This window comes from Botryllus schlosseri, chromosome 3 (genome assembly GCF_051294905.1).
Source record: "Botryllus schlosseri isolate E-star chromosome 3, Bs_hap1, whole genome shotgun sequence".
NCBI classification, from domain to species: Eukaryota; Metazoa; Chordata; class Ascidiacea; order Stolidobranchia; family Styelidae; genus Botryllus; species Botryllus schlosseri.
In genome coordinates, this window is record NC_137238.1 from 19,057,886 (window position 1) to 19,066,301 (window position 8,416).

The 8,416-nt window shown below is 38.3% G+C and overlaps 1 protein-coding gene across 1 annotated transcript in view; it reads right to left on the reverse strand.

The window, feature by feature from the left end:
• LOC145435942 (uncharacterized) overlaps window positions 1–8,416 on the reverse strand; it is a 293,102-nt gene that overhangs the window by 162,852 nt on the left and 121,834 nt on the right. The gene's annotated exons all lie outside the window — the stretch shown is intronic.

Consider the following 8,416-nt stretch of genomic DNA (forward strand, 5'->3'; position numbering starts at 1 on the left):
ATCACAATGCCCTGGAGCTCAAGATTCAGTGTAGAAGTTTAGTGAATGTGTAAGAGTTTAGCAAAAGCAGTTTTTGATCATAGCATTTGTCAAGGTGATACAACCGTAACCTTAAACTACTTTAAAATATAAAGTCCTAAAAGTAGGTAGTTTCTCCTGAAAAACCGCTTAGTAGAAGTGTAAATATCCTACAAACATAACCACTTGTATCAGTCACTTTTCAATCCCTAATTGTACTAAAATTCCAGCAAAATTACGAATCGTTGAGTATCGAGCGATAGCCTCTATCCTACTTGCGGAAAATAGGGATTTGGTACACGAGTATCAAATTAGAGTAAATTGAGTAAACTTGAGAGGTTATTAGTGATTCTGCTGGAGTTTATATGAAGGGAAGTCCTGATAAAACCTTGATTATTTCAGAAAAGAATAGACGTCTTCTTTCGATATTTTGATAGTCTCCGTCTCGCTGTTAACGATGTCTGACTGCGGCGTTTCGACGAGTAACGAATTCTCGTATTTAGTATTGATTGTGACACATACTCAAAACAGCGACAGTTTTCACAACCCGGTACATACATTGAACCAACTGATGTAAGGTGAAACACTACGTTCGCAGCAAAAACGTTTGCAGGGTATGACCACCACCAACATATAGAGTAGTGAGTGAGTAATTAAACTACATACCTCGATTTTACTATGTTACGAGATCCGGATCACGATTCAAGTCTACCTGAACGATTAAATACATTGCGACGATGTCACTTGGCTCTTAATTGGGTTGTTTCATCTGAAAGAACTAATTTTGTCTGTTATAATACTTTATTAGACTTGTATGGCGAGGCGTCTGGTATCGAGAAGTGAGATCGCAAGCAATCATTGAGTCAGTCGTGATGTCTGGTTGGGAGTGTCGGCCTCTTATATCCAGCAAGTGTAATGTGCCATATTAGGCCGTAAGTATCGTAGGCCCCGCGTGAAGTGTACAAATTTCGATGTTGCGCAAATACCACAAACTTTGCTTGCTTTCAGAGCCGGCAACTAAATGCAAGACAGAGACTTTACCTATGATATTCCTGTAGGCCTACTTGCACAAGTTACAAACGCGGTATTAGTATATATTACTAAAATACAAACTCGGACGAAATCATGAATGCGTAGGACTTACCTTAAACATATATTGTGTATAAACAACTTTTTACAAGAACTATAAAATTCCACTCCGGGCGCTGCGGCTTAGCTCAAGCGAACAAGTATTTCGGACTTTAGGAGTCAAATTGTCTGTCTTATGGTAAATTAACATAGGGAGAATTAAACAGAAAATTTTGTAGAGTATACTCTATACTGTAGGCATCGATACATTGAGTGAAATGGGCTTCCTTGAATTAAAACGGGTATAGAATAAATCGAAACAATTTGCAAAGTCCCGTAGGCTTCAAGACATAGCTCAGGCTGAGATCATAGCCTAATAACGAGGGCTTCGAGTGCGATGTTATAGGAAGCAAGAAGAATCGTTGTAAAAGTGTTGAAACCTAATTACATCTGTAATTCCGTCGTTAAAGTTGACTACGCATAGGTATGCGCTAAGCTCCCGCAAAACAGTTTCACGCAAATGTCGGTATAGAACTGCGTTAGTTTTCAAGTTGTTCAATCATGAAATGCGTAACAAAATTTGACTTGGTACATTGTCATAATGTCTTACAACTGCGTACCGAGTTTCAAGGTGGGGAGCCGATTATTAACATGGTAATTCCGTTTTAAAGTTGACTATGTATAGGTACGTGCTGCGCTATGGATAACAGATTTAGCCAAAAGTCGGTATAGAACTGCGTTGGTTTTAAAGGTGTTACATCATGAAATGTCTGATGAAATTTGGTATGTTGTATTTTCATAATGTCCTACAACCGCGTACCGAGTTTCAGGGTGGGGATTTGATTATTAGCATGGTAATTCCGTTATTGAAGCTTACTATGTATAGGTACGTGCTACGCTAGCGAAACACAGATTTACGCAAAAGTGTATAGAGAACTGCGTTAGTTTTAAAGGTATTGCATCATGAAATTGCGATCAAATTTGGTATGATGCATTGTTATTACTTTTACTTCTATTTAACGGGTTTTCATATAAATCTGCTTACTTTTGTAACTTTGTTTTGTGAAGTAAAGAGTAGTTTACCGAATAAGTAGTTTACAAATTCCTACGATTTTTCTTGTTGCGTTCCGGGATAACATGTAATTTTTCGCTCTTTTTTATTTTTTATTTTTTAATTAGTATTCATTTTACAAAACGTCGTGTAAAGGTAAAGTACTTGTACATTTCGTAGTGCTCAAGTATAAGTTTTTAACCTGTTAACTTGACAAAACTTTCAAGTACTACTTAAAGTGTTATAAAATGTGAAAATGTGTACAAGTAGAATTATTATTATGTCATGAATAAGTAGTTTACAAATTCATACGATTTTTCTTGTTGCGTTCCGGGGATTTGCATAAGTTTCATCTATAACGTACAATGCGTTTACGCGATCCAGAATGACTTATGGCGATGAAAAATAGCAAAAATGGTCTATTGAGCATTGAGCACGGTTCAAGAACTATGATATTCCTGTACTTGCACTTCGAAATGGTTTACTGACCGTCGGTTCATTTAGATACCTAAGCTACTTTAAAATTAGTACTCGAGTATTTGGCTCAATTATACTATCGGGTAGTTATAGCCAGAGGGATTCGATGGTGACGTACTAGTATAATGCACATTTTGGAGAGATTAAGTAAAGCAATGATCTCGGATAAATCCGTTAAATTAAGGCAGAAGTAGCAATTTACGACGAAAGTTAGCATTCTAGGCTTATACTTCTGTTTAATACTGAAAATGTCATGAAGTTGAAGCGAACTGAAATCATAAACACTTTAGTATTAGGTCCATATACGCGATAAGCTACTTTAGTATTCTGATGGTTTGGGATAAAATGTAATTTTTCGTGTTTTTTTATTTTTTAATAAAATCAGTATTCATTTTACAGAAACGTCGTGTAAAGGTAAAGTACTTGTACATTTCGGAGTACTCAAGTATAAGTTCTGGTTAGCTAAATTTCGATGTCATAGAAATACCACAAACTGTGCTACTTGTACTTCTTCAGAGTACTCAATTAGGTTTTTAGCTATATGCAACAAATACTTTCGGGTGCTTTTGATATTGGACTGCTTCAACTCCATGATAATTATAGTATTAAGCAGAAATGAACCTACAATACGAACGTTTTACTTACTCGGAAATGACTACTTTTACGTCAATTTATAAAACTTAAGTAAAGCTCACGAAATCAATAGTGTAAACGTCTCTAATGCGCTGAAAAAGGCAGAAAAAGTACTCAATACGCTAAATTTGAATCTAAAAATAATAATTCTCGTAAACGTAGTGGGTGTGGGATTCGAACCTATGTGAACACTTGTTCATTGAAACTTAAGTCCAACGCCTTAACCGCTCGCTGAAGCCAGTTCCGTGGCTACGATATCTGAGAAATCTATTAAATTAGGGTAGAAACGTAATTACCATGCTTAACATTGAATACCAACTCTAAACTTGATACGTAGTTGTAGAGCCTTATGGCAATGCACCATGCAAAATTTCATCACACATCTAATGATGGAACACCTTTGAAACTATCGCAGTCGAATACCGACTTTTACGCATATCTGATTTTCGTGAACACAGCATATACCCATACATAGTCAATTTCAATAACAGAATTAGCATGCTAAACATTAAATTCTCACCTTGAACGTTAGTATACAGTTGTAGGACATAATAACAATGCACCATACCAAATTTCGTCAGACATTTCATGATGTAAAACCTTTAAAACCAAAGCAGTTCGATACAGACTTTTGGCTAAATCTCTTTTTCCGTAGCGTAGCACGTACCTATACATAGTCAACTTTAATAACGGAATTACCATGTTAATATTCGACTCCCCACCTTGAAACTCGGTACGTAGTTGTAAGACATTATTATGACAATGCACCATGTCAAATTTTGTTACGCATTTCATGATTGAACAAATTTTAAACTAACGCAGTTCCATACCGACTTTTGCGGGAGCGTAGCACGTACCTATGCATACTCAACTTTAATAACGGAATTACCGAGCTAAACATTGAATGCGCAACTTGAAGATTGGTTCACAGGTGTAGGACATTATGACAATGGAACATTTCGGAGTACTCAAGTATCAGTTTTGTCAGCTTATTTTATGCTCAGTATATATTATACGTCACGAATTGTGGAGCATTTACGAGGGTGCTCCAGGGTGCTCTTCATTGAGTGTTCGTGGTGGGTGATAAGTTTAATTTGTAAAATTACTGTGTTCAAATCAGGCCTGTCGCCAACATAGTGATGTCGCATTAGCCCTAAATACACATAATAGAATATAAAGGAAAAGTATCATCTAACGTATAATGAATGTTATCTATTTCTCGGAAGCAAGTTATTATCAAAACATAGTGGTCAAAATTATCGCAGAGCAATACCGATTTTGCGTAAATTCCGTTATGCGTCTGACTACGTTACTAGAGATTATGTAGTTAGTTAAGGAATTAGGAGTCCTATCTTCCCAATCGGTATGGAACAACATCAAAATCATCACAAAGCAATATCGACTTTTGCGTGAATTGCGTTTTACTACGGTAGTATGCGTAGACGTGGACTTTCTACTATATTCGCTCCTAACATTATAGCAGCACCCGACGCAGCTTACATTATTACGTTATAAGACGGCGGCGGCGTTTCACTGTCGGTTTAATCACCCTTATTCTAGTGACATGAAAAGGACTGAATCGTATGAAATGTCGTCACTACAAGAATCGAGCGAAAGCGCTGTTTCAATCCGTCTTGCATCGGTCACGATTAGTTTTACTTTTCAACTAACTTGGTGTCTGTCGTTATATTCATTAGACTCGCTTTCATGCGGCTAATTTGGCCCTATCATTATAACGTCGGGGATTGCGTACCTGCGGCGAAGGTGTTCGTTTAATTATAGCGACGAGAACCGGGCCCTGCGGCTAGTCCGTTGGCATTTTAGTGCTGAGTTAAATACCCTTATACTCGACATGCAAACATTATACGGGTAGCGGTTGTACTGCGAGCTGATAATAAGGCTTAAAATGTGGAGACCTCGGAAATCGAAACCGCGATCTGCCTGCACTCAAAATCGCTATGAAAACCCGTTAAATAAAAGTAAAAGTAGCATGGAAACATAACTGCTTACTGAAAAATCGTTACGTTGAAGTTCGGTTGCAAAGACAGTAACTTGTATACATAAAATCAAGTTTAAAAATGTGGACGGATGAGTTATCTCTGACCAATAGAGTAATATAACCGCCTATAGTTTGGTGGGGTATTGCTATAATGTATATCCAAACAATCGTTGCAGACTCTGAATGTTACCTAGGTCCTTATCACAAAAATCATGCCGTCGATTCTAGCCAAGGTAAGTTTTGACGTGGAAATCATAAGTCGTAAAATGTGGAGACTGCAGAAACCGTAACTTGTACACATAAAATCAAGTCTAAAAATATGGACGGATGACATTAGTCCTAAATACACAAAATAGAATATCTGAGAAAAGTATCAAGATGCGGCAATCAATGCAGCGATGATATAGCAATGGATGGATGATGTGGCACTATAGGCGTGGCGCTTGATGATGTGGCACAGATGACGTAGCAGATGAATGTACCCTTAGGGTATGAAAATGGGCGTATTTTTCAGCCCACGTTTTGCGACTTTAGTAAAACTCAACGCATTAGCATGCCTAATTTATAACCACAGCGAGATTCGAGTATTAAGCGAGGCTAGATAGTCTACCCTTAACAGAGAACTTGCATATACATTCAAATTTATGCGACTTCGGCTATATTGCCGGTTAACATTATAGCCGCGCACAGAACTCATTATTACGTTAGCTATTGGAGAAATCTCAACGTAATTCAATCTGCGTGCACAAGTAAGCTAATGCTGCATCGAGAAATTATAGCTACATTTAGTTTAAATCGACACGAAAATACATTGATCTTACCTTGTCTGCGATGGCTGCCTCGCTGCGCACATGACAATACAGAAATGCGAAGTTTTCAGAATGCGAATTGCTTTACGTCGGAACTAAACATTCTAATTCGGATCGCCAACGCGGCATTTTCTTGGAAACGCAACTTTATTTATAATGTTCTAATTCACTTTGTCGATGTGGCGCAACTTTTTGGAATCGTAAGCAACTGTATTCGTGGCACATTTACACGCGTCAATTTCTTGGAATAGTATTCGGCAATATGTGCGTGAGCTTTCGCGTCATTGTAGACATTTATGGTGGCGATATCTGCATTATCAAGTTGCATTCGCAGAATTCCTCAAAATCATTGACTAATTAATGATGACACAGGTGTTATAGTCTTACATTTATGCGTAATAACTCGAAAAAGGTGTTGTCTCGGAATTTAAGAGAGAATCGGCGGTTATATTCTCAAAACAGCTCAATACGGCTAGTTTGCTCAATAGCCTGGTGGTGAGCGATGTGAAATTATACCCATCCAAACCAGGTTCGATTCTAGCTAAGGTAAGTTTTGACGTGGCAATGAGTGACATAGGTGCAGCAATCGACATCGCGCGGGTTGATGCTGTGCAGCGTATAGATGCGGCAATCAATGCGGTGATGATGTGGCAATGGATGATGTGGCAATAGGTGTGCTATAGGTGCGGCAATGGGCGGATGATGTGGTAATGTAGGCGTGGCAATTAAGGCGACGTGGCGTAATTTGATTGGCCTGCACGAAACCCAGCTAAGTCTACTACTGACATCTTCCTGTCTTTTCGTTGAATCGCATTTTTTGTGGTGTATTGAACTGATAAAATTGCTAATAAACCAATGATGATGATGATGATGATGATTGTCGGTTTACGCTATCTTGACGCTATCTTGTACATCGTTAAGACATATATGTCCAAACAGCCTAAACTAGGGTTGCCATACGTCCGGAATTTCCCGGACATGTCCGGAATTTCACTGTTCAAACTAGCGTCCGGGAGGAATTTCGAAAATATGCCAAATGTCCGGAATTTTGACGTAGGCTCATAATTTGTTTCGTAAATCACCATAAAAACAATATTGTTTGGGAATATTTATGCTGATGTAAGATATTTTTCTTCGCGCTGCGCGCGATTTAGTATCGTTTGCCATTATTCTGGGGTTTGCGAATATGTTGAACGTAATCAGCTTCCAAACTAGCCCATGAGTAAATCTGGGCAAAGGTGCTGACTTCTTTATTAGTAATCAGCTCGTAAAATTTTGATCTGGGCCACGGAACATTTTCCAATTGGAGATGGAATCGCGACCATAAAAGGTTGGAAACCACTGGAGGTGGGGTGTTTATAAAGCTCCGTGGTGCGCACCGGAATAAGGCTGATTCGCAAGCTTATCGGTAGGACATGGACATAACTTAACGATGTACAATTACTGTATTTTCGAACTCATCATCCTCAACCAGCACTACCGCTAACTCTGATCACGTGGGCGGAGAGTAGTTAGTATCTATATAGTAATATATGGAACGACCAACATTATTGACAGAATTCATTCAAATAATTTAACGACCGGATGCATATAGAAACCAGATTCATATATCAAGCATACCCCCCTTCAGACGTTGAATCGATTACCCTATAGTGTGGGCTCAAAATCATTGTTTATTTGGGCGGGAGGGGGCTGAGAACATGTGCTTTCGGTCCCGGTTACACAACACACAGTCACATACTCCTGAACCGGACCGTGACCACCTCTGGTCTATGAGCAAAGCTTTGCTGCTTTGACATCATAACTCATTTTAAAAACCACTAGTGGGCGCTAAAGAGTGTCCGGAATTTGGGCTGCTGAAATATGGTAACCCTAGCCTAAACCGACTCTATGAATAATGAATATACCGTTATCTTGTAATTGCGATTACAATCAAACTTATTTCTCTAAGTTAATGTTATTTTTGTTTATTTTTGATCGCAGTTTTTGCGAGGGTGGTAGTCCCCATATTAAAATCAATATATGTGTTACTAAATCGCGCGCAGCGCGAAGAAAAATTTCATGTAGCATAAATCTACCCAAAAAAAATATTGTTTATGTTGATTTAGGAATAAATTATGAGCTTACTTCAAAATTCCGGACATTTAGGCATATTTTAGAAATTCCTCCCAGACGCAGTTTTAAGGGTGAAATTCCGGACATGTTCGGGAGATTCCGGATGTATGGTAACCCTAGCCTAGTGTAAATGTTGACAAACACCATGAATACCACAAACAACAACAACGAATTGAGTTCCAGATCGGGATTTAGACTAGATTTCAATATCAGACCTAGAACAAGATTGGGAAATTAGGAAATATT